Source organism: Aedes albopictus, chromosome 2, assembly GCF_035046485.1.
Source record: "Aedes albopictus strain Foshan chromosome 2, AalbF5, whole genome shotgun sequence".
Lineage (NCBI taxonomy): Eukaryota > Metazoa > Arthropoda > Insecta > Diptera > Culicidae > Aedes > Aedes albopictus.
The window spans coordinates 163,427,883-163,452,854 of record NC_085137.1 but is presented as its reverse complement, the minus strand read 5'-3'; the positions used below and the strand labels follow the sequence as shown (position 1 = coordinate 163,452,854).

The window sequence follows — 24,972 nt, the reverse complement described above, 5'->3', positions numbered from 1 at the left end:
AATCTCATTAAAAATCCTCTTCAGATATCTTTGAGAATTTCTGTGAAAATTGTTCCTGCAATGCTTCTCTGATTTCTTCAGGTATTCGAGGTGTGAATCTTCCAAAAAAAACCTGGGTGGGATTCTTCATACGATTCCTGCAAGAAATCCTGGTGGAGGACTCCCAAGAGCAAAGACTACAGAATACAATCTGGGAACGCTTGGAAATTCTCAGCAAGAATGCTTAGTGAAACCCTGGTAGGAATTCATGAATGAATCCCAGCAAGAATTTCTGGAGATATTTCGAGAGGAATTCCTAGAGGAATCCTCAAAGAATCACCGAGAAAATTTTTAAAGGGTTCCTTGGAGAAATCCATGAAGTAGAACGAGCAGAAAGTTTTAGCAGAATCGCTTCAGACATTTCAGGGGGAATCTCAGGAGGATTTTTCAAATAATTTCTTTAAGCAATGTCTCTTGGGATTCTTGGAATAGGGATGCATTCTACCCGAGCAGGAGAAAATAGCAGGAGAATACCAAACTCAGGTATGGTAAACCGAATACCTACAACCTCAATGAGGTATTAAGAATCCCTGGTGTGTATACTGTGCATAACACGTAAATAATGACATTTGGTATGGCAATACCTATATCATAAACAGCGATTTTTCCACACAAATAGTGATTTTTCCACAATTGAATAATACCTCAAGCAGTCCTCAACACCAAATCAATAACTGGTTGAGGTATTCTATCAATACCTACAAAATACCAAAACAAGTTATTTCCAATGCCTGGTTAACCGACCAATACTATGTCTTGGTATGATACCTGACTTTAGTATGCTGCAGTTATGTATCAGTTATTCGTTCCTGCTGAGGTAGTGTTCCTTCGAAAATTCCTCCTGAGTTTCTTCCAGGATTTCCTCCTGGGGTTCCTCAAGGGAATCCTTTTGAAGTTCTGCCAGGAATTCCTGCTATGAAACTTTCAGATATTTTCTCAAGAATTTCTCTAGGAATTGCTGTTTTTTCCCGTAGTTCTTGCTCGAATTATATTAAGAACTTCTTCTATAATATCCCCGAGAATTTGAGCTGTGATTTCTCAATTTTCTCAGCAATCACCAATTATAGCTCTCCAGAATCTCCCAGGAATTTCTGAAGGATTCCCTGCAGGTGGAATACCCTGAAAAAAAAAAATCCATAAGGATTCCAGCCAGAAATTCCTAGAGGGATCTTAGTGACAGTACTATAGCAAACGCAGCAGTAGTTCCTAACATAATCTAAAGAAGATTGCTGCTTGTGGAGCCTCGTAGCCGTGCGGTTAAGGTCACCAAGCTTCTAATCGCACCATGCTTTGGGGTGAGGGTTCGATTCCCGCTCCGGGCGATGAAACTTTTCGTGAGGATAGTTTCATCTCCGTATCCACTGGTGCATGCTCCGTGTGTCCCTTGCCTAGTGTTAAGTTTAATTCAGTCTGTGCAGCCTCTGGCTGAAGACGGTGTCCGCGTCTTTTTTTTTTTAAGATTCCCAATAAGGGTACTAAATTCTAGTGGTATTGCCAGAAAAGTTCTTGGAAAAATTCTTGCAAAAATGTCTGAAGGAATCCCAAGAGAAATCCCAAGAGAAATTCCTAGAGGAATCTTTTGGAAAATGTCTGAAGGAAACATCCCAAGATCATTTTAATGACCAATTAGTCTTGTAGAGATTTTGAGAACCGTCATAAAACCAAATACCTTTCATTTTGGTTTTTTTTTCTTCAATACTTAACCTCGAAACAGCCGCGAGTACCTCGGCTCCCCAAACCAACATAGTATTAAGGCAGTTACAAATTGTAAAATGTAAAATCAATGTAAAGCAAATGATTTCGGCTCAGTTATGCCCATGTGGCACCCGAGCCTTCCAAATAAACGAATAAGTAAAAAAAAACAAGAATTCCTGAAATAGCTTCAAGTAGACTTGAAGGTATTTTCTTCAACAATTCCAGTAGGAATTTCTAGAGAAACGCATCAGCAGATATTCCTACTAGAATTTTCTAGGAAATTCATGCAGAGGTTTCTCAAGCAGCTTCAGCTAGAAATAATTCAGTGATTGCTCTTTGGAGTTCTTTAAAGATTCTAGGAGGATTTCCAGCAAGACTTGCCTGTGTATTAATTTAATAAAGCCGCTCTCACTTGTAGTTAGTGGGCACAAACAGGAGTATGTTGTGGATTGGCATCTAAGCCGAAAAGAGAGATGATTTTGTGAAATAGGAGTGTTCACGGTGCGGCTTCGGAGCCAGCTTGGCTTTCTATTCCGCAGAACCATTACCTGTTCTGAGGCTTAGTTGGTTAAAGCGCCGGTCTAGCGAATACAAAATCGTGGGTTCGAATCCCACCAGAACGCGATTTTTTTCACAAATTTCTTCTCTCAATTTATCAATTAGCAACATTTAGAGCCTTTTAATTACAAGTTTTTCCAGTCTAGTTGAATAGTGTTATGTTTTGTTACAACTATTTGTTTGCATTATATGACAGACATAAACGAATCAAGTACGATATACTAAAGTCCTAAAGTCAGTCTTCTTCTCCCTTTGCTTCCTTTTCTTCCTTTTCTGCTTCTTTTTCTTCTTCTTCGTCTTCTTATCCTCATTCTTCATCTTCTTTTTTCTTTTCTTCTTCTTCTTATTCTTCATAGAGGTTCTACGTTCCCACTGGAACTTTGCCTGTCTCTAATCAACTTAGTGTTCTTTGAGCACTTCCACAGTTATTAGTTGAAGGGCTTCCTTTGCCTGCCATTGCATGAATTTGTATATTGTGAGGCAAGGACAATGATACACTATGTCCAGGGAGTCGAGAAAAGTCGAGAAAAGTTCGAGAATGGGAATCGTGCCCGCCGTCTCCGGATTGGCAATTCAAAGCCTTGCCACTAGGCTAACCGGAGACCCCTCAGCCTCAACAGTAAGGTCGATTCTTTCCCAGTCATTATACTTGGTGGATGTGCCGCGCAGCTTCGATAGTTGCAGAAAATTTTCCGCATATCGTTCCGATCCATGTTTTCATACGCTTCATCTAACCGACTCTCTTCGTGCTAAATACCGCTTCTCTTTTGCTTACGTCACCCTGTATCGCTTTCTGTTGAGCTGGGATATTAAATGAGCAACGCTTGTTTGTTTGAAGACGTTCAACTGCAAGAAGCTTTCGAATAGGATGTTCTCTAATTTGAATACAATAAAGTCATGTTCCTCTCTTCAGGTGAAACTCGATGTAGTTCTTTTACCACATTTCCGTGTTTTTTTTTTGCAATATACAATTAATCTCCATGAGCACCCCAAAGAACGCAGTCCAGCATTCGAATGTGCATCTCGCTGTAAGAATTCTTCTTTCGCACCTCAAAATTCTTCTGAGTGGGTGCGAAAGTCGTGAGCTCGCACAATCGTCACTCGATCGCACCCACCAACCGCCGGTGTCCATTTGTCAAAACACCCCGCAAGACAGCTTCAAGAAGCGACCTCCCACCATGAAATCGACGACGGTGGATGACTCCTCCGATGGTGTGTTGCTGAACAGAATCTTCCGTCGCAAAAGTCGTGCCCCCTAAACCCAAATGGGTCTAGCTAGAGAGCCAGTAAATATTCATTGTGATGGCGATTTGAATAATGATCATCGATCGATCGGCGCAGATAAATGTGAAGCGCATCCTATAATTTATTCCGAAGCTGGCTGCGGCCAGTGATGGAAAACAGTGAGGAATGCAGCTGAGTAGACACAAACGCAAAGCTATCCAACTCGTGAACAACAGAAGCCAGAATATATTCGCACTTCCTTCACTCGCGAGCTAACGAAGCTGGTCGCACTCGTGATTGATTCGCGAAGCAGCTCTGAACATTTTTTAATTTTGTGAAAAAACGAATTTACACGGCCGACAGATTAACTTTTCAGGAACAATAAAGCACAAAACACTACTATCTGATGGATAATTACTTGTTTTGCTATTAAAATCGCACTAAAATGCAATTCCCGCATCTCCACTTGTTCTTCGCGAATAAAAATTCATGAGTGTTTTTGTTTTTGTTTTGCTTCATACTCGTGAAGCAAGCGGGTGCGAATAAACTCACACACGGCTTACTCTCGGCACCGTGAGTAAACCGTTTGTTGCTTTTACACTCGCGAGTTGATTCACGATGAGAGTATTTCCATCTCTGGCTGCGGCAGCCAGCGCCAGTGCGGTTTGGAAGATGCGCGGTCGTCTCGGTCAGCTATTAGGGTCTCGATTATGGGGCGTGAAACGAGCAGGATAAGGCGATGATTGGAACGCGCTGTTTGAGGCGTGTTTTTTGGCGGCTAGCAAATTTGGGGGATGATTGATAACGGTCGATTTGGGTGGTTTGTTGATGATGGAAGATTTTGGTGAAACTCACGATGGGAACCAGTAATTTGAGGGTCTAGTGGATGCATTGATGTGTATTGCACAATTTTTTGAAGATTAAAATTGGTGCTGAACTGTGTCGACTGATTTTATTCAGTTATGTATTTATTGTCTACTATATAGTTGAAAATTTCATTTTTGAACACAATTGATATTACTAATATCAGCATTATTTTTCTCATTTCAGGTATGTTACTAAATCTATTTTCAACCCGGCATGAGTGTAGAGGTACATACATCTTTAAATTTCATTCTGACTTACTTACTTGTTGTTACTTATGGGCTACATTTCGTTTCGTTGAATCAATGTAGACTTAAAAGCATTCTCTACTGAACTCGGTTAGAGGCCATAAATTCACCTTAATCGTTGAATGTATCGTGTTTGAAATATTCAGCCGGGAGATTGTCTTTTTCAGCAGCCCTACTGTTCAGCTGTTGCGTTTTCAACTTGATCGTCGTGGACTCCAAATGGACAACCATTATCAGAGATGCATAATCTGTTCGTTGACGCGCTAACGTTCTCTCCATTCAACAATGTCTCAAAGTTTTCTCTCCACCTGGTCGTTCCAATGGATTATAGTATTACCTCCACGGTCAATACTAGTGACGGAAGCCTATGCTGTTTTTCTCAGTACACTTCTGACAGTTTCGGAGAATTTTCGCATATCATTCTGTTCCGTACTTAAAGACGCGGACACGTTCAATGCTTCCAGTGAGCTTTTCGCTCTTTTAAGGAAGCACGACACTAGACAACGGACTAGCATGCAACGCCCAGTGGCACAGCCGAAAACTTTTCCTGACAGCTGCGGCGGGAATCGAACCCGCGCTCCTCGGCACGATGCGACTAAGAGCTTGGTGACCCTAGCCGCACGACCACGGAGCCACACTTTCTTGTGCCTCAGAAATGATACTCTTTTCATACGCTTTCTTCAAGACTGCTTTCGCTTCCATTTTTCGGCATGGCATCTGGAACAGAATTTATTCTTTCGTTTTAGTGCTTCAGAGCCCAAAACTTGAAATTTGCATCTAATTGACAAATTTTAAAAAGTCGGCTACCACCCTTCTTTTTCTTGACAAATAGCTTCCACAACCGTATTACAACCCGTTAATATTGTTAATTAATTAAATGAGAACCCCGCTGCGTCTGTCGCCTTCATCCACTGCGGCGGCATCCAACCAAATCTTACGCAACTTTGTACCATACAACCCTCCCATTCGTCCCACAATCCACCCCACATCGAAATGATATGTACCAGTGCCAGCAGATCCCATGCACGCACTCCTCCGAAATGATCTGCTCCAGTTTAGAGTGACTACTGCGTGGCGGTAGCAGCAGCACCACGAAGACACTTGATACAATTTCGTGAACGCCGTAGGCCACTTTTAACCGCTGCGCTGGCTGCTGGTGATCCGCGGTAGCTCAAATAACTATACACACCGAATTTAGACCGCCGAAACACACAGAACTCCTCTTCACATCAAAGACCGCACTTTCGCCGCAGCCAGCAGCCAGCGTGAGACACACCGAAAAGGGCCCGGTCACATTCCCTGCAGCGGCGGTGGCGGTGGGCAGTTCAGATTCATGACTTGCCGAACTCCATCGCGCATCGATCGGTCCGGTAGGTGGTGTCCAAGCAGCATCAACAGTTGGACCCGCAGGCTGCGAGCCAGTAGAGGTCCGTCGTCGTCGTCTTTGCAAGGTCAGGTGTTCAGGCACGCACGCATTTCGTTGTCGATCTGACCAAGTGAGACACCTCTGTTTGTTTTTGTATTATTTTTTTTTATGTAACCGGTGAACCGAGCCGCCGGAGACCCCGAAGCACGCACGAGAGGGTTTGGTCAACGCCACACAGCATACCAGCCAGCAGGCAGGCAGGCATAAAACATAAAAGTGTTTATGGGAGTGTTTTTTTTTTATTTGCTTGTATGTTTGGACAGCCGAGACAGTCAGTCAGTGGTAGAGCAGTAAAAAGCCTTTCACATTGAACTTGCTCTCGTTACATATATTGCCGCTCGCGTTTGAAGAAGAAACCGATGGGCGGTCGGTCGCAACAAGTGAAGCTGCTCTAATTTTGATGGGCTTTACTTTACATAATGACAAGTGCACTCCGACCGCCTTTTGATGGGGAAATCTCTAGTTTGAACTGGACATTGGCGTAGCCAAGGCTTCAACTTTTGAATAACAGTTTTTATTAATATGTCACGTGTAGTATCATACGGGCTAAAATACAACTATCAATTTTCCGTCTGCATTACTACAGCAAATTGAATAAATTTTCAAAATATTTCACGATGCTGTTGAAGTCGATTAACAAGCATTGAATCTTGCTATTCGAGGTATTTCTGGAGAATTTGCCGTATGGAGCAAATCTGGTCCATTGTCGACCGGCCTTCAATGCAGCCGGCTTGATAAACTCCCTCGAACTCATCGTATACCTTAACAGGCAACGGAAAGTAAGTTGGACAGCTTTCTTCCATCCCCTGTTCCGGTAGCTGTTTCGTTATCCAGAACCTGACTACTACCGAGTGCAGATCGGTAACCAACTTTTCCGGACCCAGCTTAGTGAGTTCAGTTTGGCGTTGTTGTTATGAGTTGAGAGATGCGAAAACCTTTCCTTTTCTCAGCGTAAAAATGAGCCCATTCCCATCCTAAGCTACACTGACCTGGTCGTTGCATCTGTTGCCTTAATCTCACGCGCCTATGAGATGTTCATCGAGGTACTGCTTCCATCTTTCAATCACCTTACGCCCATCCGTCAAGAGGCTCCCGCCTTTATGTTTCTTATGAACGATACAGCACACAACAGTTTCATTTCCTCCCGATAGAGCCAGGATAGCTACTTCCTCGTCTATTTTAATGTTTGGAGTCCAGATATGCTGCAGCATTACCGTATGCATCTCATCTCATATCCTGACATCGTAGAATGTTCAGATCTCCAGCGAAGTTGTTGGGAAGCCATAAAGCTCTCAAGTGGTGGAAAGTTTGGCATATAATTAGGCCACAGCGTGGCGCAAGTACACATTTACAATACAGGAATCAGTACATGTCTTAGGGGTTGTTCATTTACTATATGTGAGGCCATGGAATACTTTCAAGGATTGCTTCTGAAGTTTTTCGAAGTATTTCTCTTGAGGGATTCAACATGGCAACCTCATCTTTAATGCCGATCCTTTGACAGATTTGCGTATTTTGAATACCACTTGCAGTCTTCCTCAGTGTCAGTTACCCACATTAGAGAGAAGAATTTAAAGTTACAATCATTCATCACACTTAATTAAAGAGGGTATTCTGCTTGGGGGATTCGAATAGCAGATACAAGATTTCGCTTGAGGTTCCTCCGGTGATCTTCCAAAAATTTGATCTACTATTACTACCTGAATTCTTACACATGACCGTCCAGGATCACATTCAGGTATCTCTCCAAGAGTCTAAAAGATGATTTTCCCTGGAGTTCTTCCAGGACTTACACTTGGGGTTTCTTCAGAGGTTCCTTTTGTAATTCATCCAAGATTTTTTTTTCGAAATTTCTACAAAGATTCTCCCAGGACCCGTTGAGGTTTTTTTTTTTTCAAGTCAAAGATTTTTTCAAGAATTTCTCTAGAATATCCTGGAAGGATTATTTCGAGAACTTCTCAAAAAAGTTCAGCAGAAATTGCTTCAAGAATTTATTCGGGAATTTCTTACAAAAAAAAAGAGTTCTTCCAAGTATTTCTTCAAGAATTTCACCAAGAATGCCACCGCCAATTTTTCTAACTATATAAATAATCTTCCGAAGAATCATTCCGAAATTCCTTCTTAGATTCAAACAGAAACTCCCGCATAAATCGAACCAGGGATAAATCTCAGAATTCCTTAGGGAATTCCTTCAACGCTTTTTTTCAGGAAACTTTCTAAAAAATATTTAAAAATTTCGCTGAGGATGTCTACAGAAAATTCTTCTAGTATTCCCTCAATACTTTTAAAATACTTATAAAAATGCTACGGAGATTTCTTAAGGAATTCCTTCAAGGATTTCTACAGGAAATGCCCACAGGAAACCTTAAGGAACATCTCCATGTATTTATTACTAAACTTTGTCATGTATTTTTTCAGAAATTAAAAAATAATAATTTTGAAACTCCTCTAATGATTGCTTCAACATTTTTTTTTTTTTATTTTGAAGAAAGTTTACCGCTATGCAGCATTTTTCTCTATTTCAGAAATAATATGAAAGATTTTCACAGGAATTCTACCAATAATAGTACTTACTTTATTCTGCAAGATTCCTTTTCAAATTCCTTCAAATTTTCTTTTGGGAATTCCTCCAAGAATTCCTTCATAAATCGCTCCAGAGATTCATTCAGGAATTTCTTGAAGGAATCTTACAGAAATTCTTCTAGTCAAGTTAAAAAATTCCTCCGAGGAATCTATCATGAATTTCACCTAGTCCGCTTCAAAAATTCCAGCAAGATTTATTTAAAATATTCTTCCAATGTTTATTCAGAAATTCATTAAACTATTTCTTTGAAAACTGATTCAAAGAAGTATTTCGGAATATGTGTCTCCTAGGATTAGTTCTTTAAGCAGCAAGATTTTTTTCAAAATACTTTAAAACGAAATTCCTTCAAGGATTTTTTTTTCGTAAGAATTCTTGCAAGGATTTTTCTTCAGGAACTACGTATTCCTTCATGAATATCCCCAAGAATTCCCTCGAAGAATTCAGGGATTACTGCAGGCTTTTTTTCCGTGGATTCCTTCAGGAATTGGCTTTTTTTCATGATTTCCTTCGGAAATCCCTCCAAATATAGAAAAATATACCAGAGATTTTTTCAGAATCCTGGGATTCTACAGTAATTTCTTAGGATATTTCTTAGAAATTCCTCCATGGATTCTATCTGGAGGTTCTCCAAGGGTTTCTCAATAAATTCATTTGCCGATTGTTTCCGAAAATCTTCAAAAAAAATATTTAGAATTTGGTTCAAGGATAACAGTGTTTTTTTTTTCTTCCATGAATTCTACTAGTTGTTCTATCAAAATCTATCAAAGGATTATCTTGAAAAATCTGGTTTGGATTTAATCAGGAACTCCTCCAACGATTCTTTCAGTAACTTTAGGAAACTTCAGGAAACTTTAAGAAATGATGGTAAGGATTATTTCAGAAAATCTATAGATTCCCAAAGCTTCAGTGTTTTCTTCGGAAATTTCTCCACACTTTTTCATAAGTTTCTCCAGCGTTATCTTCAGAAAATCTTTCAGGGATCGCTACAGGAATTTCTTCAGGAATTTCCCCAGGGATTCCTCCTTAGATTAGATCAAAAATATCTTCATGGAAGAAAGGATTTTTTTTTTCAAAAATTCATTTGAAATTTTCTTCAAGGATTGCAGATATAGTTCCGGCAGAAATTCCACCAGCTGTTCTTCCGAAATTTCTCAATGGATTATGTTAAAACTCTGGCATAGATCTATTCACAAACTTCTCAAACCATTCCTTCTGAAAATATATCCAGGAAACATTGGTAAATTATACTGAGGATTTTTGTTTTCATAAATCTCCAAAATTCCAGAGTTTTCTTCCGAATTTCCTCCAGGGTATCTTCCATGGATTTCCTCATAAATTCCAGCCAGAGATTCTTCAAAAACCTCTTCATGGATTATTTTGGATTTTTTTTTCTTTTTCTTTTTGCTTTTCATGAATTCATCCAGACAATTTTTCAGGAATTCCTCCAGAGATTCCTGCAGAAATTCATATACTATTTTTAAGGAGTTTCTCTGTGAATAACTTCATGTATTTCCCCAGAAATTTTTCCAGAATTTTTTCCCAGGATACCTTTACAACTATCTTTCAGAATTTTCACCAAAACCATTTCGCAGCAATTTTTTTTAGGAATCCTTTTAGAAAATTGGTCTTTTTTCACAGATTCGTTCAGGAAAACTTTCATAAATACATTCACGGATTCCTCCAAGAGTTACTTCACAAAATTTTCCGAAAATTTTATGAAAGAATTTTCCCAGCAATTCTTGCAAACATATCATTATAAATTGTTCCAGGATTTTCACCAATGGTTTTCGTATGATTTTTTGTTTTTTTCCAACCTTATTCTCAAACATTCCCCTAGGGCTAGGATTGCGTCGGGAATTTCCCAGGGATTTCTTAAAATACCTCTCCAGAGATTCTTTAACGAATACTTTTAGGAATTTCTACAGAAATTCGACTGTTGTCTTCTTCTAAAATTTCTTCAGGGAATCCATCAGAAATTTATCCACGGATTCCGCACGGAGCCCTGCACGATTAAAAACTGAAAGAAGGCTTTAGATCCGTTTGCCCGTTCGTGAGCCTATTCGTGACATACAAACACCATTCCATTTTTATTTATATAGATTCATCCAGAAGTTTTCTAAAGTTTTTTTTTTCCGAACAACAAAAATCCCTGAAGCAATTTCCTAACTTATCTTTGCAGGTATTCTAGGGTAAATACTTGAAGAAATTATCGTTGAGGTACCTCTGGAAAACTTCCCATAATCTCATGAGACACTAGAGGAACTGTGAAGGTAATTTCAATGCAAACTTCGTGAAGGGATTTCATAAAGATTTTCGTGTGAAAATCAAGAAGAAATTTCTCAGGACAGTCATGAGGAATTTCTAAAGAAATTCCTGAAATCTCCAATTTTTTTTGAAGAAATCACTGAATAAATTTCTAAAAAGATTCTTGAAGACACTCTGGGAGATAGTTTTGAAGGAAAAATAGGTATACAATTTATAATGGAATTCGAGAAGAAATCACTGAATAAATTTCTGACGAAAGTGCCTGAGAAACTCAAAGAAATGCTAAGAAATAAATGGTAAAGTAGAATGGAGTAGTTGCTGCGAGGATCTGTGTCAAAATTCCTGAAGAATCATAGTAAATACGAAAGAATTCGTGAAGATAAATCCTGAATGGAACTTATACAGCAATCCCGGGAGGAACAGCTCTTGGAACTTCTGAAAAAAATAACTGGAGAAAATTCCAAAAAATATCTAGAACTTGCTAGAGGGATTTCTTGAGAAATTCCTATGAATAATTCCTGGGAAAATTTCCAAAGAAATGCCTGAGATAATCCTTAGAGGAATTCCTGGTGGAAAATATCTTGAATTATTTTTTGAAAGTTTTTTTTTTCAGGGGACAAAAATCCCTGAAGCAATTTGCCAAGATTCCTTTAAAGCAAGTCTAGGGTAAAAACCAGAATGTACTCCCCAAAATGCATCTGGAGACATTCCTAGTTGATTTTCATGAGAAACTGGAGGGGTTGTGAAAGTAATTGCAATGAAAACTTCCTGCTGGAATATCTGGAGGAGTTTCAGAAAAAAAAAATGTTGAAGAGATTCCCCGAGAGCAATGAGGAATTTCGGAAGGAATCCCTGAAATCTCTGAGATTTTTTTTGAAGAAATCACTAAATAAATTTCTGAAGAGATCCCTGGAAGAACTATTGGAGATACGGAGGAAGTCCAAAAAGTTTTTTGTACATTTTTTTTAGATATTAACCCTCGAGCGATCACGCTGTTGTATTTTGTACAACACGTTGAAAAACTCTCGCTACTTGTACTCCGTATTAGCGTGGTGATGCAGTAAGTAGCAAACCACGCGACTACCGGAAGGTTAATGAAGAAACCACTGCAGAAATGATTGAAGAAAGTGCTTGAGAATTTATGAGAAATGCCAATAAATAAATCCTGTTGTATTTTTTTAAGCAATTCCTGTGAGAATCTCTGTGGAAATTACAGAAGGATCATAAAAAAAATAAAGAAATCTTGAAGAAAAATCTTTATAAAACCGGAATGGAATTCATAAGTCGATCCCTGGAGGAACTGAAGGAACTTTTGGAGAAACAACTGGAGAAATTTCTAAAAGAATCGCTTGAGAAGACGTCCTGAAAGAATTTCTAAATAAATTCCTGAGATAACCTTTGGAGGACAGATATCCCTGTATAAAAATATGCAGCATTATCTAAAGCAACCTTTGAAGGAATCTCAACAAGAAGTTCTGAAGAATTGCTGAATAAACTTTTTGGAGAAATGTCTACTGGAATCTGTGGATTAATTCGTGCAAGAATCTGTAAGAAAAATTCTGCAGGAATTGCATTTTTTAAGGAATATCCTGAGGAATTTCTGGAGAAACTCCTAGAAGGATTTCTAGAAAACTTTTTGGAATTTTTCTAGAAGTTTTTGTTTAGGGAACAAAATCTTTGAAGTAATTTTCTAAGCTATCTATCGAGGTAATCTACGGTGAATATCTGGAGGAACTCTCTGAGATGCCTCTGGCGCTATGTCTAGTAGTATTTCATGACAAACTGGGAGAGCTGTAAAAGTAATTGCAATGAAAACTTCCAGGAGAAATTTCTGGAGGATTTTCGAAAAAATAAAATTCTGCTAGAACTTCTTAAGAACTGCCATGAGGAATTTCTGACGAAATTCCTTAAATTTTAGAAGTAATCACTGAATAAATTTCTGAAGGGATCCCTGGAGGAACTCTTGGAAATATCTCTGGAGGAGGTCTCTGGAAGAGGAAACTTCGAGAAATGGCAAGAAAATAATCCTGAAGTTATTTGAGAGCTCTGTAGAAATTCGGGAAGGAACATCGCAAAAAAAAAAATAAAAGAATCCCTGAAGGAAAATCCGAATGAATCCGGATTGGAATTTATAAATCAATGTTCCTCTCGGATTGAAACAACTTCTGGAGAAACTAATAAAAAAAAATTTAAAAAAAACGCTTGAGAACTTTCTAGAGGGATCTCAACAAGAATTTCCACAAAAAATACAAGAAATAAATTTCTGAAGGAAATCCTAAGAAAAATATGTGCAGGAATCTTCGGAGGAATCACTACTGGAGCCTCTGGATAAATTTCTGCAATAATCTGTGAAGAAATACCTGCAAGAATTGTGGAGCGGACCTGGTGTGATGGTAAGAACATTTGACTATCACGCCGAGGACCTGGGATCGAATCCCACTCCCGACAAACTCGCAAAATGTGAGTTCTTCCTTCGGAAGGGAAGTCAAGTGTGGGTCCCGAGATGAACTAGCCTAGGGCTAAAAATCTCGTCAATACAGATAAAAAAAAAACCTGCAAGAATTGCAATTCTTAAGAAATATCCTGAAAATTTTCTGGAGAAACCCCTCGAAGGATTCATTAACAAATTATGGATTTTTTCTAGAAGGTTTTCCAGGGGACACAATTTAAGAAGAAATTTCCTAACTTATCTTTGAATGCATTCAGATAACTCTGGAGCTATTTCTATCAGAGTTTCATGAGAAACTGGAGGAGTTGTAAAAGTAATTCGAATGTAAAACTCCTGAAGCAATTTCGGAAGCAGTTTCGGGCAAAACTCCTGAAGAAATTTTCGAAGGACAGCCATGAGGAGCTTCTAAAATTTCTGGAGAAATTCCAAGGAATAAGTCATAGAGGGATTGTTGGAGAAATACCTGAAGAAACCTCTCGAGAAGTCTCAACAAGAATTTCTAATTTCTGAAGCAATCCTAAAATGATTTTTTTGCAAAAATATCTAGAGGAATCTCTTCTGGAATCTTTGTATGAATTCCTGCAAGAATCTGTAAAGAAGTTCCTGCAGGAATTGCATTTTTAAATAATATCTCGAGGAATTCTTGGAGAAACCTCTAGAAGGATTCCTAGAAAAATTTCTCGGGAAACATTCAGAAAGATTCCTTGAGATATCCCAAACGCAAGTGATGGAAAATTCAAGTACGAATTTCAGATGCAAGTCCAGGAGGAATTATAATTATTGAAGCAATTCTTGGTGAAATTGCTGAAGAAACCCGTAGGCTTGTTCCTAGAAGATTTTTGGAGAAATTTCTAGAGAAATTCTTGAAAAAACCCAAAGTTAAATTCCTGGAGGAATTTCGGAATCCCCCTCCCCTTGGAGAGTTACGTAATTTGTGGATGGCGCCTAATTTGTATGAGGCACAATATTGAAGCCATTTCCTACACCAGTGCAAATGCAAAAAGGTCTACTAAAAACCCTCACCACTCTCAAGACGGCGAATTTATGACTTCAATTAAAGTTCGGATTCGGTAGACACCTGTGTCTGACGGACCACCATCCGTCCGTAGGTTGATTGATGACGGCAATCTCATTTCGGTTAAAAGTTTATTACGCGGTACAACCCTCGATGATGTTGCGAGCTAGCTGCTTGCCGCCCTACAAAAAGGTGAGAAATCAGAGTGCAAACGCCGCCAGCGGCACCTCCACCACCACCGCTGCTACCACTTGGCTTTCATGGTGCACATGGGTGTGAGACGATCGGAGCTGTAGAAGGTATTGTTTTTCCAGTTGTTTTAAGCTTGTTTTAGAGCAAAAATTGTGGCAAAATGTGAACTTAATATGCGCAGCGTTGCTGCTGCTAATTGTACGTTTGAGCTGTTTGAGCCCTTTGGAGGGCCACCGCCGCCCGTCGAAGGGCGGAGGCGGTTCTTTGACTTTACGGGTTAAACCTAAGTGAAGAGCGCACAAATTATGAGATTCAAACAGGTCGTCGTCGCTGTCGTGCAATCGAAAGAAACACCAACCGTTTTCTGTCTTTAACTGACTGCTGTGCTGGGGCAGATGGAACAATACGGTAATTTGTTTATTGTTTTCTGTGGAGTGGGGTTTGTGTGCGCCATCGTTTGGTATTGTGTTGTTATCTAAGTGTTACTATCTCGTTTCACAGTAACTTGATTAGTGCTCCACAGCCAGCAGTCGGCTATGGTGTTTGGTAGGTTAAATTGAGATGTTTTTACATTTGTGCTTTGGAACAGTGGGTCACATGCGTTGAATGGCAGATGTCGCAAAATACAGTGACTGCTCAGAGGAAACTTTTGAAATAGTTGGTAGATCTATGAGATATTTTGTTGTTGTCAAGTCAAATGACTTGATCGTGTTCATCGGAACTCCTCATAAACAATAAAAGTAAAGCTGAAATTCAGAGAAAATCGCGTTAAGTACTGTTCCTTTGAATTCCACTAAGAATTTGCATCCTTTGACAGATACGTATTTCGACCTCAACTGTAAGGTCGTCTTCAGTGTATTGTACTTGACTCGACTACAAGACACTGAAGATGACCTTACAGTTGAGGTCGAAATACGTATCTGTCAAAGGATGCAAATTCTTAGTGGAATTCAAAGGAACAGTACTTAACGCGATTTTCTTTTTATTAACAGATATTCCCCTAACAAGCCCAGGTTAATCTTCATCTGAAATTCAGATTGTCCAAGATAATCAACTCGTTCTATATCGGCTCATGTAAACGTAGCGATATTAAGAAAGACTAGAGTGGACGTGTATGATTTCATCTCTTGGTGGGGTCCAAGATCTCTTGCTAATAGAATTTCTTGGCTGATTTAGGCAGAGAGTTTATCAAGCCTGCCTTGATATGATTTGGAGGATTGCAAAACTTACCAAATGATTCATAAAGCTTTTGATTGTGTCCAAGTTCTCATAGAACATCAAGCTAATAAGTAAGGTCTGTCCCACTTGGGACCTGATCAGTGATGTCATGGTAAAATCAGAGCTGGTTAATCAAGATTGTCAAATCTCAGCGCCCCCTATAAACCCTCATACGCGGGTGACTGAAATTTGAGTTCATCAATAACTCTTATAAAGATTCCTCCACAAAGTCTTTTAGAACATAGAATGTATTCCTTCCCCCGTACTGCTCCACGATTACCTCCAGGGAAACCGCCAACATTCCATTTAAAAATTCTTTCAGGATTTATCAAAATATTTAAGAAGATTCTCACAAGACTTTCTAGAATGATTCAAGCAAGGTTCGTTCAGATTTTCTTCGTGGGTTTCCATTAGCGATTATCTGGGAAATTCCTTCAAGGATTGCTGTAGAAGTTTGTGCATATATTCTTTAAGGTGATTTTTCAAACTTTTCTGTAAAAAAATCTTCTAGAAAACTCTCAAGAATTCAAGAAATGTCTCTGTTGGCGAATTCACACCACCGCGCCTTTACTGCCTTCTTTGAACCACCCTAATGTCTGACGGCACCGAACTACAATCGAGACGGTCATCTGCACTGGGTGGTATTGAACACAACACGGAGTGACAGTCTTCACTGTCACGCGGTGAGTCAACGAAAAACGTACCTAAATGATATGTCAATTGTCATATAGTGTAGAAATGCTAAGACTCGCCAAGATTAAGTGCATTTATTTTGTGCAAATTTACTACAGATTATTGCTTAAACAAAGTGAATTCCTTATTATTCTTACAAGGTAAACTACGCTCTAGAACTGTTTCGAATTTGTATAAACTTATAGATATTATTTACGTAGATACGTTGAAATCCAACACCAATAGTTCTATAACCTAAAAGTCGCATACACAGAAATTACATCTGCTACTACTGCAAAGGTAAATCTAGCATTATCTAAAATTCATGCAAACTTAAATCTAGTTCTACTAACTATAGTACGGCAGGTTAAACAGTCGACTGTTGCGACTAAGTACGGAACGTGTTTTGCACAAAACAATCGATGCCCAGGACACAATACGAGTAGATTTGACTTGACTTGACACGGAGGGAAACGATACAGCAAATTGGGACTAAACGTAAGTTTATTTACAAAAGAACATGAAACAAGTACTTATAACTATTATTATCTACACACACATGAATTCACACGTTAAAATTGTATAATTTCTCAGGATAATAATAATTCATCCGGATTGTAACCAAACCATAAGCTGCGGTTGTTTCATTTCCGGTATTATTATTGCGGAACCTCCTGAATCTGTTGGCAATTTCCAACAGTCTCCAAGGATTATCATGGAGTTCCACCAAAGGATTTTTTTCAAAAGATCCAATTCCAGAAAAAAAAAAACAAGAAATTTGGATATTATTTCAGAGGTTCAGTCAAAAATTCCTCTTGGGGTTTCCTTTGAAAATGCAGTTTTTTTCCTTAAACTCTTTCAGGAATAATGGTTGAAATTTCTCCCCAATGTCCTTTATTCTCGTTTCATATATTCAGAGGTAGTCCCAGGCATTTATTTAGAATTTTCACTAGAAAATTCTCAAGAGGTTTCGCCAAAAGTTCCTCCAGGAATTCCTTCAGAGAGGGTTCTCCTGTTCTTCCAGGTATACTTTAAAAAAATGTTTCAGAAAATTCTTTTTTTAAAGAAAACATTCAGAAGCATTTCAATTTTTTTTTTTTCAGGAAGTGTTTTATTTCTTGAGGATTTCCTTCGGAAATTTTTCTTCGGCTATTTTTATGCAATTTTCCCAGAAAAAAAAAGCATTAGGAATTCTTCTATGAATATTTCCAGAGAATACTTCCAGCTATATTTCCAGGAGTTTTTTCTTCGAATTCCTTTAAAAATTCCTCCAGGGATCCCACGGAAATTTATTGGTGAATCTATACAACAATTCCATCAGTCTGTAATTATCTTTGTCTATAATTTCTGCAGGAAGTTTGGCACACTTTTTCAGGAGATTTCTTTAGAAATCTGTCTACTGATTTCTGCATGACTCTTTTCAAAAATGTTTTTATATTCTAAGGATTAAGGTGGTGTCTTAATGAGTTTATTCAAATAAATACTTTCATATGATTTCTTATCCAAGAATCACTTCAGAAATTTTTCAAGAATTTCTTCTAGGAACCTCCAAAGTTATGATAAGAAAAAAATATTCCAGAGAATCAACCAGGGATTTCTTTAAAATTTCTTTCAAAGATTCTTTCAAGTATTCGCACAATCCCTGCCTCAGAAGCTATTAACAAAATAAAATCGTGTAGGAATTTCTGTAGAAATGCCAGGCAGACTTTGCCATGAAAATCTTTATGGAACCCTTGGGTGAACTTCCGAAAGAAGCACTAGTTTTTAATGATTTTTTTTATATATTTTATTTATTTTTTATGTATCTTTGTAAAGTTCCATGAAGAAGTATCTGAGGATATTTTTAAATAATTCCCTGACGCGGTACTTCCCAAACTATAAAAATCGCTCAAGGGGGCTTTTCCCTCTTTCTAAATTTTTAATCAAAAATAAATAATAATAATAATAATAATAATAATAATAATAATAATAATAATAATAATAATAATAATAATAATAATAATAATAATAATAATAATAATAATAATAATAATAATAATAATAATAATAATAATAATAATAATAATAATAATAATAATAATAATAATAATAATAATAATAATAATAATAATAATAATAATAATAATAATAATAATAATAATAATAATAATAATAATAATAATAATAATAATAATAATAATAATAATAATAATAATAATAATAATAATAATAATAATAATAATAATAATAATAATAATAATAATAATAATAATAATAATAATAATAATAATAATAATAATAATAATAATAATAATAATAATAATAATAATAATAATAATAATAATTAATAATAATAATAATAATAATAATAATAATAATAATAATAATAATAATAATAATAATAATAATAATAATAATAATAATAATAATAAAAATAATAATAATAATAATAATAATAATAATAATAATAATAATAATAATAATAATAATAATAATAATAATAATAATAATAATAATAATAATAATAATAATAATAATAATAATAATAATAATAATAATAATAATACTTCCCAAACTGTGCGCCGTGAACATTTCTTAGGTGCGCCGCAGGCTCTTAAGCCAAAATAAAAAGAACAAACTCTTACTAATCAAAACGCGAAATCTCTGTTTTGCTGTTTTTGTTTTGTTTAGTAAAATAAGTGTCGCTTCACAGACTTTTTTTACATTCCAAAATCTTGCCTTTTAAAGAAGTCTTCGAAAAGAAGTCGCTCAAAAGGGCTTTCCTCTTTCCAAATTTTCTGTTAAAAATAAGTATCGCAAAATCATCGGATGTTCTACAAATGTTATTTCTGATATCCTCGCGGAACTCTAAGATTAAGAAGACCACATTTTTGAATTTCCGAAGTTCTGACTATTTTAGTTAAGCTTTTGAAATGGTTATTTGTACTTTTTATGATTCAGCTTGGTTTTTGATTTCATCAATAGCTTGTAATTCAAAGTTTATATTCCAAGGACCTACTTGAAGTTCTGTTCAGAATTATTGCTGTCAATGCCCTGGTCTTCATGCTGTCTCAAACGTTTCGGAACGACATTTTTACTAACATCACTGTTGCATAACAATTCTGCGACAATTTGTATGTCGATTTCATGCATTATTCTGGAAACCCTCTCTTTTGTGTTGTGTCACTTTACAATCTATTTTTTATCTATGTTTCTTGAATTTTACAAACCCCTTTATTTTGCATTGCAATCGCAAAGAAATTTAAAAATTTTGTTAAGTTCTGTGAATTGTCAAGCCATTTTACTTTCGAAAAATATGCATATTAAGTACTTATTTTTTAAATTCTAAGAAAACATTATATAAAAGATTTTTTCACGATTTGTATTTGAAATTTTTGACTGAAAGTGGTCGCTGTTCAATCAGAGAAGACTAGTCAAATTTTTGGACAGGCAAATATAAGCAATGGAATTCGACAGAGCTGAACTTTTCAGCGTTATTTTGATGCAGATATTACATTATAGAAAAAAAAAGTATCTAAGAAAATAACGTTCCTGACTTGATATCCCAAGTGTTTGCAGGACATCTTCCCCTTTTCCCAAAATCATTGAAAAACGCATGGTCCGGTTTTACTCAACGCCTACCATCTTTGTAAAAGTTGTTGGTGCGCCGCGACATTTTTGAAAATTTTGAAATGCGCCGCGGTAGCAAAAAGTTTGGGAACCTCTGCCCTGACGAAATATCTGAAGCCATTCAAACTGGAATTTCTGAATTTTTTTCAAAGGAATTTTTGAAAAAATCTCCAGTAAAATTTCTGTAAAATCTCGGAAAAAACTTTCAAATGAAGCTCCAGAAATAATCACTGAGAAATTTCTGAAGAAATTCCAGCAAACTTCTTAAATAAATACCTATAGAAATTCCCAGAAAAAACCTTGGGCGAAATTCCTAGAAAAGTTTATAAAGTAATCTTTAAGAAACTCCTGAAGAAATCCTAAAGGAATATTTTAAAGAAATCGATGAAAGAATTTCTGAAAGTATTCCTGCAGCGATTTGTGGACTTATTTCTGCAGTAATTCCTGCAGGAAATTCAAAGAAATGCCTAGAAAATCTTTTGTAAACATCTTATGAAAAAACTCGAGATATTCCTTTTAGAATTCCTGTATAAATTCTTAGGACATATTTCTGAATAAATTCACCTTCGCAGAGAAATTCTTAGAGCTATCTTTTCAGTAAATGTCGGAGGAAATGATGAGGATATGCATAAAGAAATGTCTGGAGGATATCTGAATTCCTGGAGTAATTACTGCAGGATTTTCTGTGTTAATCCCTGTACAACTACCTGGGCACATTCTGCCGGGAATTTTCATTGTAATTTCTAGAACAATTCCTGAATGAATCACTGGTGGACTTCTTGAATGAATTTCTGAATGTACCTCTGGAAGATTTTTTGAAGAAACCACTGGAAGAATTTACGGAGGAGTCTTTGAAAGAATTTTTGAAGTAATCCCTGTAGAAATTTGTAGAGGAATCCCTGCAAGGGTTTTCTGAACGAATCTCTAGAACAAAAAAAACTGAAGTAATCCTTGGTGAAGTTTCAAGAGAAACTCATGGAAATTGACATAAAAGTATTTCTGGATGATTTCTGGAGAAATTCTCAACGGAATTTCTGAAGGAAACCTTCTGAAATCATCCATGGAGCAATTTTGAAAGCAAACCATAGATGATCTCTTGATGCAATCCTTGCACCAATTTATGAAGGTATCTCATAAATAATATCTGAAGAAATTTCCAGGGTTTTTTTTTAAGGAACCCCTGGAAGAGTTTCTGAAGAAAACTTTGGTAAAGTTCCCAAAGGAGTCTGAGAAAGACTTTCTAGAGAAATCCGTGTAGAAATTTCTGGAGGAATACTTTCTAAAGGAGTTTTGATTTTCTGACGGAATCGCTGAAATTTTTTTTGAAGAAATCCGAGAATGATTTCCTGAAAGAGTTGTCTTACGGATTGGAAGGTTCTCTATAGCAGTTCTTGAAGATTTTTTGCAGCATCCTCAAGAGGTAATCCTAAATGAAATTCAAAATCAATTAAAAAAAAAAACATCAATGACAGATGTCTTAAAAAACTTTCGAAGTAAATTCTTTGAATGATTTTCTTAAGTTATTCATGGAGAAATTCCGGAAAGAATCCATGGAAAAGGGAATTCCTGGTAGATTTTTTTTATTAAATTCTCTGGAAAATGTTCGCTTTGGAAGTTTCTAAAGGATTTTTACAGGAATCCATGGAGCAATGTCTGAAAATATCAATGAATTGTTTTCCAAATGCATCCTTTGTTAATTTGGAGGAATTTTTCAGAGAATTTCTGACAAAAAATCACTAAAAGATCTGTTAAGAAACTCATAAATGAATCCTTGCAAGATTTTCTAAAATGATCGTTTCCAAAATTTCGGAGAAATAGCTGATGAAATATCTGGAGAGACCCCTGTAAGAAACTCTAGGAATCTCTGAATAAACCTTGGTGTGAATCTTTAACAGATTTTTTCAAAGAGCCCTTAGAGTTATTGCCGGGGAATGTTGTGGAGTAATGCGTGGACGATCATACTGGTAGGACATTTTTTTTTATCTCAAGAGCTGTCTACTCAGTGGGAACGGGCTTGGTGGTCTAGTACTACCGCTACTGATTTATAATGCAGAAGGTCCTGGTTTCAATCCCTGGCCCATCCCTTTCCTATTACTTTGTATCTTTCAATCTCTACATCTCTTTCCCTTCTCTACATAAACAATTCATGTGTATTCGTAAGTTCATAGCCATCGCTAGAACAGAAACGATTTGAAAAAGCCGTTTCCCTTCCTTTCAACTTTCCTAGCACAGTGTCTATCTATCATATAAAGCCTACGAGTTATGCAATCAAGCGAACTGTGCCACAATACATTCAGGATAATGAATACAGTAATCAATCACCTTAAGCCTGGCATCCACGCACCAATGTGTGATCCTACTGCCAATCAAACAATTAGCAATTGTCCGACATCCGCATGAATTTCTTCAGACGCAGAGGTATATTCGGTCTGATATGGATACAAATATTTGCAATCATCACTTCCATCCCCTTCCCCACATTGACCTTCAACCTGACGTGACAGGCGCCACTGTCGTCCAAAAATATAAGATCTCCAACACTCACACACTGAAGATGTCTGCTTGGTCCCCGGCAGATATCTCATTGGTTCCTTTTGTGAGTGTAGCTGGTCTGGCGATGCTGGAGTAGCATCCTCGGGCGGTCAATCAAGCTCAAGAACTTATTACTCAGTGAGTAACTTGGAGTACCCTCGATGTCCCCACTGGCCCTGATGTTAATAACAAAAATGATACAAACTTCCCCAAACAACATACTTTATGACTCTAGTAACAGCCACCATCGCTCACAACTTTCCAAGCGGAAGCATTGAATCAATTAGCAATCTCTGAAGACGACCCACATACCACAACTTCATCCTTAACGTTCTCCGTTCCAATCGCTCCAACTCCAATCCCCTCTTCAAACTCGATCGACATCCTACCAAATGAAAGTCCGTCATCGTTGGCAGCAAGAAGACTCGCATCATTGCTCGTCTTGACGGTCGCCCGCCCGGCGAGTTATGTGCGTACCCGCGCGCTGTTATCGAATCAAACGAACCTACTTACCTACCGCATTCGTCATCTTCTGCGATGATCGCTCCTCGTGTCAGCCGTGAATTTTCATACCGAGGCGATTGCGAAACTTCACCCCGCCCGTCGTCATCTACCGAGAAGAATTTTCCTCGCATCAGCTCCTCTCATTTGCATCGTGGCATTTTATAGTGAGAGAGGCTCTATGCTCGTGCCAGTTCCGTCTTTGGCAATCATCTGTTCGCAGCTTGTAGATACCAAGCCACTATCAGATTTGCGGCAGCAGTAGCTCGGTAGCATTTCCTCGCGTTTTCCAGGGATGCCGCGAGATGCCAAGATTCGAATGCCGAAGACGGCGACGACGACGATGGAAAAATCTCGTTATCTTCTGTGCATTCATTTATCATCTCGCCATGCAGCTTTTGACTTTGGTTGGTGCCCGTCTCTTCACGCAGACATCGTGGAGAATCTTTTGTAAGACATCATTGCCTTGTCATCGAGAGGCAGAGCAGGGTTGCCAGACTCGCTCGATTCAACGAATATTATTAAAAACTCACATATCTGAAGAGGCAAACACGCGGGTATTTAGCAGGACCATGCTAAGGATGACGAGTTCAATCTATATCAAATACGAAATGATCATTGGCAGAGGAAGCTCTCAGTTAACAACTGTTGAAGTGTTCCTAGAACACTAAACTGAGATGCAGACGTTACGCCAATGCAGAAGAAGAGAACAACAATCTTTCTGATAAAGAGATTCATCTGGCATCCCTGCCTTGATGCGAGGGTGATCGCGGAATCGTTTTCCCTTAATGGGAAAATTGCTGCTGGCTAGAGCCACCGAGCCATCATAAGTCGAACCGCCACCGCACCACACTGTCTTCAGCCAATAAATTATTCAACCGTAGGCTATAATTAAAGGCCACTGATGATGATGGCACCGCTCTACCTACATGTACGTACAATCAGATGTGAATGGGATGACGTACTAGGGTACGCGCGTGCGCCAATCTACAACCAGCCAGCAGCTGTTGAGAGGTGTCAGAAGCTGGGCTGCTGCGCACGACGCGCGGTGGCACTCGAAGTCTTCATCGTCATCGCATCGCATCGATGCGATGTTACGCAAACTTCTTGTTAACTCCGAATAAAGCGTCCATTGTTCCTCGCGGAATTATCTTAACGCGTTCTTCATCTCGGTGCGCGAGCGGTGCGGTGGTTTGTTATTTTGCTGCACCGCCTCGAAACGATTCGATTGAGTGCTGATTAACCGGCAGGCAGGTCCGAGAAGGATGCTGTGCTGATGGCTGACGAAATTGATGGCCCGCGCGAGCGCTTCTCAACAATCTCAACACCCGGCGCGGAGGTGTCGACGTCAAGTCAGCGCCGCGCCGCCATCTGATTGACGGAGATCCGTCGGCTAATCCGGCTTTAATTTATTAATCTCTTCTTCAAGAGTGTCGGTGATGGGGGGCTGGATTTGGAGGCGTCTCTAAGTAATCTAATTGAGGCGCATAGGGGGAAACGCAATCCTGTGGAAGTTGATCGTCATCGTGTTAGTCAATGAGAAGAATTGAAAAGATTAGGGGGAAAGCATTAATTGTCCAACATATCATTCCGTTGCCATTCCTACAAGCAGGAACGCTTAATGACGTTTTCTATCCAATTTTATTACCATATGAATCCGAAATCCCATAGGAACAGTTCTATATACATTTGCGTAGCTAGAGAGATGAAAAAGGGATTGAAGGCTTAACAAAATCCATCTGAGAAATTACTTAGAAATTTTACATCAGGCTTGCACCAGTGAAGTCAGCGAAGTAGTCTAAAAAGAAACTCCTGAAGAATTCCTATAAATATCTCATAAGGAAAAGGAATAAAAAAATCCTGGAAGATTCTCGTAAAGAA

General features: G+C 37.9%; 1 protein-coding gene and 1 long non-coding RNA gene across 4 annotated transcripts in view; both read left to right on the top strand.

Moving 5' to 3' along the window:
- The window catches only part of LOC109417137 (lipase 1-like), a 533,887-nt gene that overhangs the window by 337,670 nt on the left and 171,245 nt on the right, over window positions 1-24,972 (top strand). The gene's annotated exons all lie outside the window — the stretch shown is intronic.
- Window positions 16,327-17,135, top strand: LOC115258524 (uncharacterized). The gene is made up of 3 exons (XR_009996819.1): window positions 16,327-16,610; window positions 16,671-16,749; window positions 16,808-17,135. It is a non-coding gene; the product is annotated as an uncharacterized LOC115258524 (long non-coding RNA).